This window comes from Excalfactoria chinensis, chromosome 1 (genome assembly GCF_039878825.1).
Source record: "Excalfactoria chinensis isolate bCotChi1 chromosome 1, bCotChi1.hap2, whole genome shotgun sequence".
NCBI lineage: Eukaryota > Metazoa > Chordata > Aves > Galliformes > Phasianidae > Excalfactoria > Excalfactoria chinensis.
Window position 1 is genome coordinate 39,213,726 of NC_092825.1, and position 9,569 is coordinate 39,223,294.

The 9,569-nt window shown below is 34.9% G+C and overlaps 1 pseudogene; it reads left to right on the forward strand.

Annotated features, from left to right (window-relative positions):
* Positions 1-7,243: 7,243 nt before the first annotated feature.
* Positions 7,244-7,339, forward strand: LOC140247507 (U2 spliceosomal RNA; annotated as a pseudogene).
* The last annotated feature ends 2,230 nt before the right edge of the window (positions 7,340-9,569 follow it).

Genomic DNA, 9,569 nt, shown 5'->3' on the forward strand with positions numbered 1-9,569 from the left:
ATTTCAGCTCAGTGAATCAAATAAAACCCACTATTATGCTTTGACTTACTGGTGTGGTTCAGAATGAAAAATATAATCTTTTATTTGCAAATATGAATTGGTAGTTACTTCAAGTTTGCAAAACGGCTTTCTTTCCATAGTCTTGCATACAGCTTACAATCATTGTTTAAAAGATAATAAGGAAAAAAAAAAAAATCTAAATGACAGAAATGATCATTTATGAAGGTTGCTCCAAAAGTAATGCATCCCATTTTTTTACAAGGAATGTACACTGTTTTTGGGGATAGGAAAGGGATGATCCTTCTGCATCCAGACAAATCATCAACACTGAGCTCTACATCGCAGCACTGATTGAGCTGAAGTCCCAGATTTCCCATGTCAAACTAATTTATTATTGATAGAAGGAGAAGCAGTTCAATTTTTCTACAGTACCCCCAAAATAGTACAATAGAGGCTATCACTTTAAAGCTTCAGGAATATTTTCAAACAGTGGATGATGGGAACAATCTGCTGGTATATACAAGTTGTGAGGGACAGGATTTCCCTTGCAACTTTATAATCATTAGAAACAGACACAGAATTCCTTATTTCCCCCTGGGTGTCATTCGTGCTTCTGTCAAGCATCAAAACAAGACAGATTTGCTGTTTATAATTAAGTCCTCAATGATAGTCTTTATAAAGAGAACTGGGATTTTATCTTTGAACTGTTCTTCTGCTGCAAAATATTAATTTGTTCTATATAAACAAGGTAAACATACAAACAAAGCCAATTTCAGAAATATTTATATTTTAAAGGTTTTAAAGAATTATTTTATTTTATCTTATTTATTTATTTTTTGGATTAATACCCTAATAGCAAAGAATTTTATAGACTGAAATTTAAAGCCATTCTTTCTAATATGGAAACACAGAATACTTAGCACATTATAGTGGAAAAGGAACTGCATTACCTTCAGTATTATGGTGTATGCAGTATGAGTAGGATTTAAATTCCACATTTGAATCAAACAGCAAGTATAAGATGTCTCTCATTTTTATGATGCTTTCTTAAATAGTGTCTTCTTTCTATGCTGGAATGAACCCATATTTAAAAAAGAAATCTTACACTATGTCTTTGTAGAAATAATAGCTAAATTTTTTCTGCCATTCCTACTTATACAATTTATTTTTTAATAATTGGTTGTATCTTGAGATGCTCCCTACATGTAAACTAAAATGGCCTACTGCTAATTCCTCAGTTAATCTAGGACCAAGTAAAGAAAATAAAGTCTTGCAAAATGATTTTGTGGTTTCTGTTGACGTGATCTTTTTTCTTTATTTCTTTCTGGAAATTTTCTGGATTTTGGCAAAGCTTTCAATTTTGTTTCTTACAATATCCTCCTATGTAAAATGTCTAGCATACTGCTAGAAAACAAAAAAACAAACAAACAAATCTGCAATAGTACGGTGGGTGATCAATTGGCTGATGAGTTCGGCTTAAAGCTTATAGTAAATGGGGTTACATCAGGCTGGCAGCCAGCCAGTCATGAGGTTCCAGCGGTGTCATTTCATGGCCAGTGATATTCTATGAAATGAGAAGTTTAATGAGAGAATGTGCCAGATTCTCCATTTGGTTTAGGATAGCCCTTGTTACATGAACAAACTAGGGGATGAGAGGCTGTAGAGCAGCCTTGTGGAAAGGTATCAATGGGTTCTGTTTGATGGCAGCTGATCAAGAGTCAGCACTGTACCCTGGCAGCCAAGAGTCCAAGTACCATGGGGTGTACCAGGACCAGCACTGTCAGTCAGTCGAGGGAAGGGGTTGTGCCACTCTGCTCTGTACTGTTTCAACTCTACCACTGTGTGAAATTTTGGGTGCCACAGTACAAGAAGGACATAAAATTATTTGAAAGGGCTATAAATTTGCTGAAGTGTGGTTGAAGACAGATTAGGAGTGGCTGACATCACTTGGTTTGTTCAACCTGTGGGACCTGAAACTGCTGTGAGACATCACGGCAGCCTACTGCTTCCTCACGAAAGGGAGCAGAGGTACTGATGTCTTTAAAGACTGATGACAGATATGAAACTGCTTAAGGAAAGGTTCAGATTGGGTATTAGGGAAAGGTTCTTCACTGAGACAGTGATTAGTCACTAGAACAGGTCATGACACCAAGCCTGCTAGAGTTTAGAGTCTTTGGGTCCTTTGCAACTTGGGATATTCTATGATTCTACTCTATGATTCTTAGGAAAACTAACTTTCTCACTAATACAGAATCCCTCTCCTCCCCTCGCTCCCCCCCCCCCCCCCCCCCCCCCCCCCCCCTTTTTTTTTTTTTTTTCTTTTGTTTCTTTTTTGTAAGTCAGTTTTTCATAAGAATAGAAGATATTTGTTTGCATATCATAACAAAGCAAATCAATACTCCAAATACTGCAAACAGGTCTCTTGCCTATGCAGGTAGAAGTAAGAAAAAAAAAAAGAATGGAGAAGCAGTTGTGATTAAACATTTTAGATTCCCAGACCAGAGGTTTTCTAATCTTTTTACCCTCTGACTCTGACAGACACAGTTAATGTTTAATGCAATGTACTGCACATGAATTGCTAAAGAATATTCAGTTCACATCTTTCTTTGAGATAACCTGGAGGTATTTTTATTTTACAACCATTTGCCTGCTGATTGCAACAACTCTGAATAATGGATTAGAGTTCTATCAAATGAGAAAGGATAAATGTTTACATAAGGGATGAAAAGATTTGTATTTAAAGTGTGTACATTAAAAGATGCTTTTCTCTATCAACTTCATAAGCCAAGAGCTATGAAGGAAAATATAGTATTAATAGTTTTTCAGATTTTCAGAGCTTTCACTAAAGAAAACCCCAGATAAAATGAAAGCTAGTCTCAGTAAGTACCTACTGTGCAAATAATGTAGAATGAGATTAAGAAATGAAAGTTGAAAAGCGTATAGAATATGCCTAGTTGGCATGCCCAGTCTTTCCCATGTTTTCAAAGCATTTCACAATAATAATGAGAACAAAATATGAAAATGTCAGACCTTTTCTTCTTAGATTCCCATCTTAAACAGGACTATTTATAAATCGAATATATACAGAAATATTTTTAAGAGGTGTCCAGTATCATTTGTACAACCCAGAACCATTTTGAAGTACTGACATGTTTTTTATTATTGTAAAAGGAAAATGAGTTGAGGAAAACATATGTTTTGCACAAAAAGCTTAGGGCCCACAGAAACATTATTATTTAATTTTGCTGGAGAGATTTCACAAAGATACTCCTAAAGCTTTCAGTCTCTATTGGAATTAGAAATAATTCTGTAAAAAAAGATCAATCTTGCCTTCACAGAATGTGATATTGTGCTATCTTACTGTTTTATTTCTTATCATAAAAGGCTGTGCTTTATCACCTATGAGAATTTTGGTATGATGGATACAGTGGTGTGAAAAAAATTCTCCTTTTTATGGTAATAAGAGCATTTATATTTAAACTAGCAGCACAGTCTAAACTGCTGAATTACTTCTTGGTATTATCTAAAAATATTATGAAACCAGTTTATCTTTGTTCATATTTTTCCATAATATCATAAACCTTAGTACTATAATTACATTACAGATTAACTCCCAGCAACATTTGTTCCAATAGACATAAATATATTTAAAACATATATCAAAGGTGGAATATTTTTAATATGAGCCTTAAGTACAGTTGGCAACTGGATCCAAAATGTACCTAGGGTTAATCTAAATACTAAAAGCTTAAGAGAAGAAATTATTCTTAGTGGTAAGTCAATTCATATTAACTAAAAGTGGTTGTGCTTCAGGCCTCATGTAAATAAAACATAACTAACTCAATATCTAAGCAGAAACAAAAGTCACAGAAAGGACAATCACAATCAAAAATATAACAGAACTCAGAAATTTTAAAATTTATACATTTTATATGAGAAAATTAGCCATAAACAATTTGGGATTTAAATGTCAATGGAAATCAATATGTAAAATTCTTATTGTGGTTAACATATTTGCACAGAGAGAATAAAACAGTACTGACAGCTTTGGTTTGGGTTGTTGAAGACTTTTTAATGATATTCATCAAATTTTATTTTCTTTAGACATAATTATAAAATTGCAGTAGATACTTTCTACACATCTGTGGAATTAGAATTCTGACTTTTTACAATGTGTATATTCTATCTTTAGTAAATGTCAAAAAACATGCATATATCCTTATCAAAATATGAAATTAATGAAATGACTGTACGATGGTCTAAAGTCATAAAAGAAAACTGGAAACAAATAAATAAAATATGTATTTATTTGTCTGAAGAATGCACTTTAGAAAGAGAGTTTCACTAAGTATCTTTTTTTCTTTCCTGACACACCATCAAGATAGTCAGCACTGCAACAGCTGCTGTTCTTTTAACCTTGCAGGAAAACTACTCTTGAAAAGACTATTCACAATTAAAATCTGTAACTTTCAGAGCAGTAGTCAATTGAAGTTACAATTTGGGTCATATACCTTATTATTTAAACAAATTATATTTAACATTTTAAGATATTCGTTGTTAACTTTTACCCATGCAAATGACAACCTTCCAAATATTTTATATAACTCAGAAGGGAAATCTTCAGTACAGGAAGGAAAGAATATCTTAAAAAAACACAGGTAGTAAAACTGTAAGAACAAAAGAATAAATGAAAAGTTGATGTTGACTGTGAAAATAAACACCTTGACACACAGCATATCCCTTTTTTTTTTTTTTTTCCTTTCTTTTTCTTTTTTCTTTTTCTTTTCTTTTAAATTTTATTTCTTGCATTGCCTTTGACTTTTTATAATGCATCTACATAAAACCAGAGTGGAAATTTTGAGAGGGATGTTCCAATGCACTCTTAGTATCTGTGAACAGGTAGCAGTTTCCAGATATTCTCAGTTCCTTCCACAATCAATTAAAAATGCTTGATTAAGGGACATAGTGGAAAACAGACTATTATTTAACTTATCTGAAATTATAAATGGGTTTGCTATGTTTACACTAGTAAACATATAGTTTGTCTGCTGTACGCACTAGTCTTAAAATTTCAACTCATTGAATTACTATGCTTTAGACATGATGCAATCACAGTGAATATACCTTTGCTTTCATCAAAGAGACTTGTGAAATATAGAGATTTCTCCTCTGGGCTCTTAAAATTTATTAAGAATTTATATTCAATATTTAGTAATCAGGAAGTTATAATTGATACTTTTTAAAATATGGTTTCTTAAATTAGTTTGGATATAGTTACAAGTCAGTGTGTTCTGCCTTTCTCTGTAAGAAGTCAGTGGAAAGAGGCTTCTTTTAACTTTCAAATTCAGATTACAAAAAATATGTTATAAAGCCCTTGTCAATGGTAGTTGAGTATTTTACCAAATAATCATGATGTGTACTTTTGTTAAATGTGTGATATTGAGCTCATATGGCAAGGTGCTGCTCAGAGGCAGCACGGCTTCTCCATGAGGAGTGGGCAGGAATGAACCAACCTGGATTACAGCTGGTCTCAGAGAGCTCCAGATGGGCTCCACTACAGGACATGTCTAGCCCCTCAGCCACCCTGGAGGCTCCCAGGGGAAAATGTTTTTAAAAAAGGTGAAAAGAAAACCGCAAAAGAACCATAAAACAACAGACTGAGAGAGAAGAACAGAACAAAGTAAGAAAGAGCAGAAGAAGCAGTTTAAGAGGAATTGTTCTAGGTGGTGCAGAGGTTCACATTGCAGCCCCTAATGAATCTCTGGCAGAGCAGATGGATATTCCTGAACAAAATGTGGTATGTGAAAAGCTCACACTGGAGCAGAGGAAAAGCTGGAGAAGTAAGAAGCAGTGGAAAGAAACCATTATGAATTGAACAAATTCATAAGTAATAAGCAAATGAATGATTCATGTCTGTTGGGACCATAGTGAATTTTTTACGAGTCATTTAGAACTTCTGGGGGCATGTTTCTGTACCTTTCATGTCAGTGTTTCTCCCATCATTGCATAGATATCAGAAGTCAAAGATTACACAAAAATTACAAAGATGCTGATCTCTTCAATTAGTGAATCAGGTAGATGAAATGAGTTCCAGAAAGTCTGCTCTAAAATATCTGATTACTGAAGACTAGGAAATTATTTTAATAGCATGCTTAATAATGTAACCTTTTTATCATCCAGAAATAAATGTATGAAATGTGTCTGTTTGTTATAGAGGACTACAAAATATTTGCCAAGATGAAAGCCTAAAACACTTATTTATTATTTAGTTTCTATAGAGGCTTTCTTATTCAGTTATGTATAACACTGACATTCTTCTAGGGTCTAGTTTCTGTCATTTCCTCCTCAAATTTAAATAAAATCTTTGGGAGTGTTGCTTTTTGAACTGTGCAGTTGCTGTCAGTTTTGCATTTTTTAAGAATGCTAAATGAGAAAACTGGATTAAGCTTTACTGAACAGCTTAGATTTACTGAGTGACTTAGCAATAGATACATCATATTACACAGGGGACACTTTAAGGAATCATTATTGCAGTTTATTAGTATAGAGTTTGTACTGTCTTTGTTGTTTCCTAGTGTAATGTACTGCACAACAGAGTAATTGCTTTCAAAAGAAAAATAAATATCTCCCCCCAGTGAGAGTGTTTTACAGAAAAATATTTTGTTTAAATTTAACAGGCACTGATACATTTTTCCTCTAGATTTACTTAGCTAATTTACTTTTATTTCATCTTTTACTTGAAGAATTCTTTGCTTCTTGAACAGGATCAATTCATAAACTCAGGTAGATTTATTATTTCCTTCTCTAGTTCTTTTGTCTGGCTTTTACTTTGGTGAAGAGCAAATTACCATGTTTCCAAGAGTCACAAGTACAGAAATTGGAACTCTAATCGTATAATGAAATAAATATGGTGTAATATAAAAAACATTTAGGTATTTCAGTTGTAAACACTGGTTCAACCAGTGGAGTGTTTGTATCCAATGACTGTTTAAGTGGCTTACAGAATACTTTAGAAATGCTGGCTTTCTGATAAGCTACAGCATACAGGGGGAAATTGATTATTTACATAATACTATGCTTATTTTAACTTTTAAATTGAAAATAACACATTCCAACTGGATCAGTTGGGAACAAACCAAATACTGGAGTTATCCATAGCAGATCCCTCTTAACTGCTCTGCTAAGACATGCTTACAGAATAGTTAGTGCCTAAAATTATTTTTGGCTATACCACATATACCTTCTCGCTTCTCAGCCTTTTGGCTAAGATCAAGTGCAGTATCTGTTCTTATCAGTTTAATATCTGATACATCCTCAATGAGATTTTTTGTGTGCCCCTGGTGGCGCACGGTGGTAGAACTGCCGCTTGAAACACTGGAGGCCTGGGTTCAAATCTGCCCTGTGGCGCAAAGTGGTAGAAGTGCCGCTTTGCTACACAGAGGGCTCGAATCCCGGGAGTTGGACTCAATGATCTCTAAGGTCCCTTCCAACTCACACGATACTATGATACTATGATACCTTTGAATTTAGTGCTTTCTGATCAGTCCATGAAAGATGGGCTTAAAGACAGTATTTTCCTAGCAATTATTCCATCATATGTAGCACACGTGAAACAGTGAGCCACCTCTGCTGGTGCAGATTTTCACAAGTGTGGTATGCAAGCAGTGAACAAGCAGGGTTTCACTACAAAAATTACATACTTTCAAAGGAGGGAAGATACATTTTTTTATTTTGTTAATTACCTAATATCACGGTGTTTAGCTGAAAATCTACCTGTACCTGTGACAGGGGGGCAGCCAGCCTGTAGTCTGTTGCATGAGAAGGAAAGGGAAACAAGGGAAAAGGGAAAAGAAATACAGAGGCAACGATCTAAGGAGGCACACTTATTTACTAAATACTATATCAGAATACAGAATAACACAATATAATACAATATAATTGGAATTAAGGCTAACAAATCAAGTAAAATAGGAGAGAGAGTGAGTCCCAAAACTGAGAGGCCTACTGTAACTCTAGGTGAAACGGCTGGAATGCTTCCACACACTTCCCCCTGGCTGGCAGGATCCAAGAGAGCGAGTCCAGCCCCGAAGTGAGATTATATAGAGTCCGTGTCATGTGACTGACCGTGATGTTCTCTGGGACATTCAGTCTTCTTCGTGAGCTGCACATTCGTCAAAATTATCCATGCTTTACATGATGTTATGATGTGGAATACTGATAGCAAAATTACAAAATTGCAAAACCATGACACACCGAGGAAATAATTTCATCACGTATGCAAGAATTGATTATGCAGTCCCATAAACTGCATTGATCACTTAGTCATGGGTGGTTAAAAACTAAGTTGAAGGGGCAGACAAGAGACTGGTTCATCCAGAATTTCAAAAAGGATGTGTAATTCTTCTTCATATTACAGAATATTTGAATTATCTGTTTTTCTTTAAAATGCAGCCAAAGGCTCTCTTTCTGTTTGGTGACCAGCTGAATTACAAGAAGATATCAGGAAGATGTGTTGTGATTTCACTGTGATTTCATAGATGCTACTCAGCTCTTCTACTGAACTTTGTGAGCTGCTGGCTCTCTACCCTCTCCTGTAGCACTAACAACCAGTTTTAAGAAAAGGAGCAGAAACAGGAGAGAAAGCTGCTTTTGAGAGTCTCGCAGATCTCTGACTAACTCAGACTTCAAGGGAAATGCATTGTTTCAGGTAAGAACTTTGTCACCTATAATGCAATCTGTTGTGTAGAAAGAAAAATTATTTGGTTGTTCTAGTACAATTTGTGGTCTAGACTTGACTTAAAGAAGGGAAGTAATTGAGGAACTGCTTCTGCTTTGATCAGTTAATTTGGAGGAGATCAAATTAAGTACATATATAATTGGTTCCATCAGTGTTCAGCATTTGACCAGAAAATTCCTTTGTATCATATATTATCCAGTCTCTCTTTTTCCCCTCTCACTTAAGTACCTTCATAAATTTCAGAAGTTTAGGTAGCAGTTTGACACCTTTTTCTATCTAAATCAGTCTTTTAAAAATTACGAGGTTCTCCATCCATCACAAGTAGTTCTTCATTTAAATATAAAGTTATTAAACACATTATTTTCTATAGTTTATAAATACTTAGGATCTTCAATGCAGTCCCCCATAAAATCTTTCTCTCTAATTTGGAAATATATACATTTGATTAGTGGATTGTTTCTTGGATAAGGAACTGGTTGCAAGATCATACCCAGAGTGGTGGTCAGTGTCTCAATGTCCAGATAGAGGTCCATGACAAGTTATATACCTCAGGGATCGCTACTGGGACTAATAATCTTTACTATTTTCATCAGTGACCCTGACAGTGAGATTGACTGCACACTCAGCAAGTTTGCTGATGACATCAACATGTGGTTGACACACCCACAATGGGATGCAATTCAGAAAGACCTAGACAGGCTTGAACAGTGGGCCCAGGTGAACATCAAGACGTTCAACAAATCCAAAAACAAGGTCCAAATCCAAATACAAGCTGTGAGATGAAGGATAAAACATAGCCCTGCCAAAAAAATTTTGTGGGTACTTGTGGATG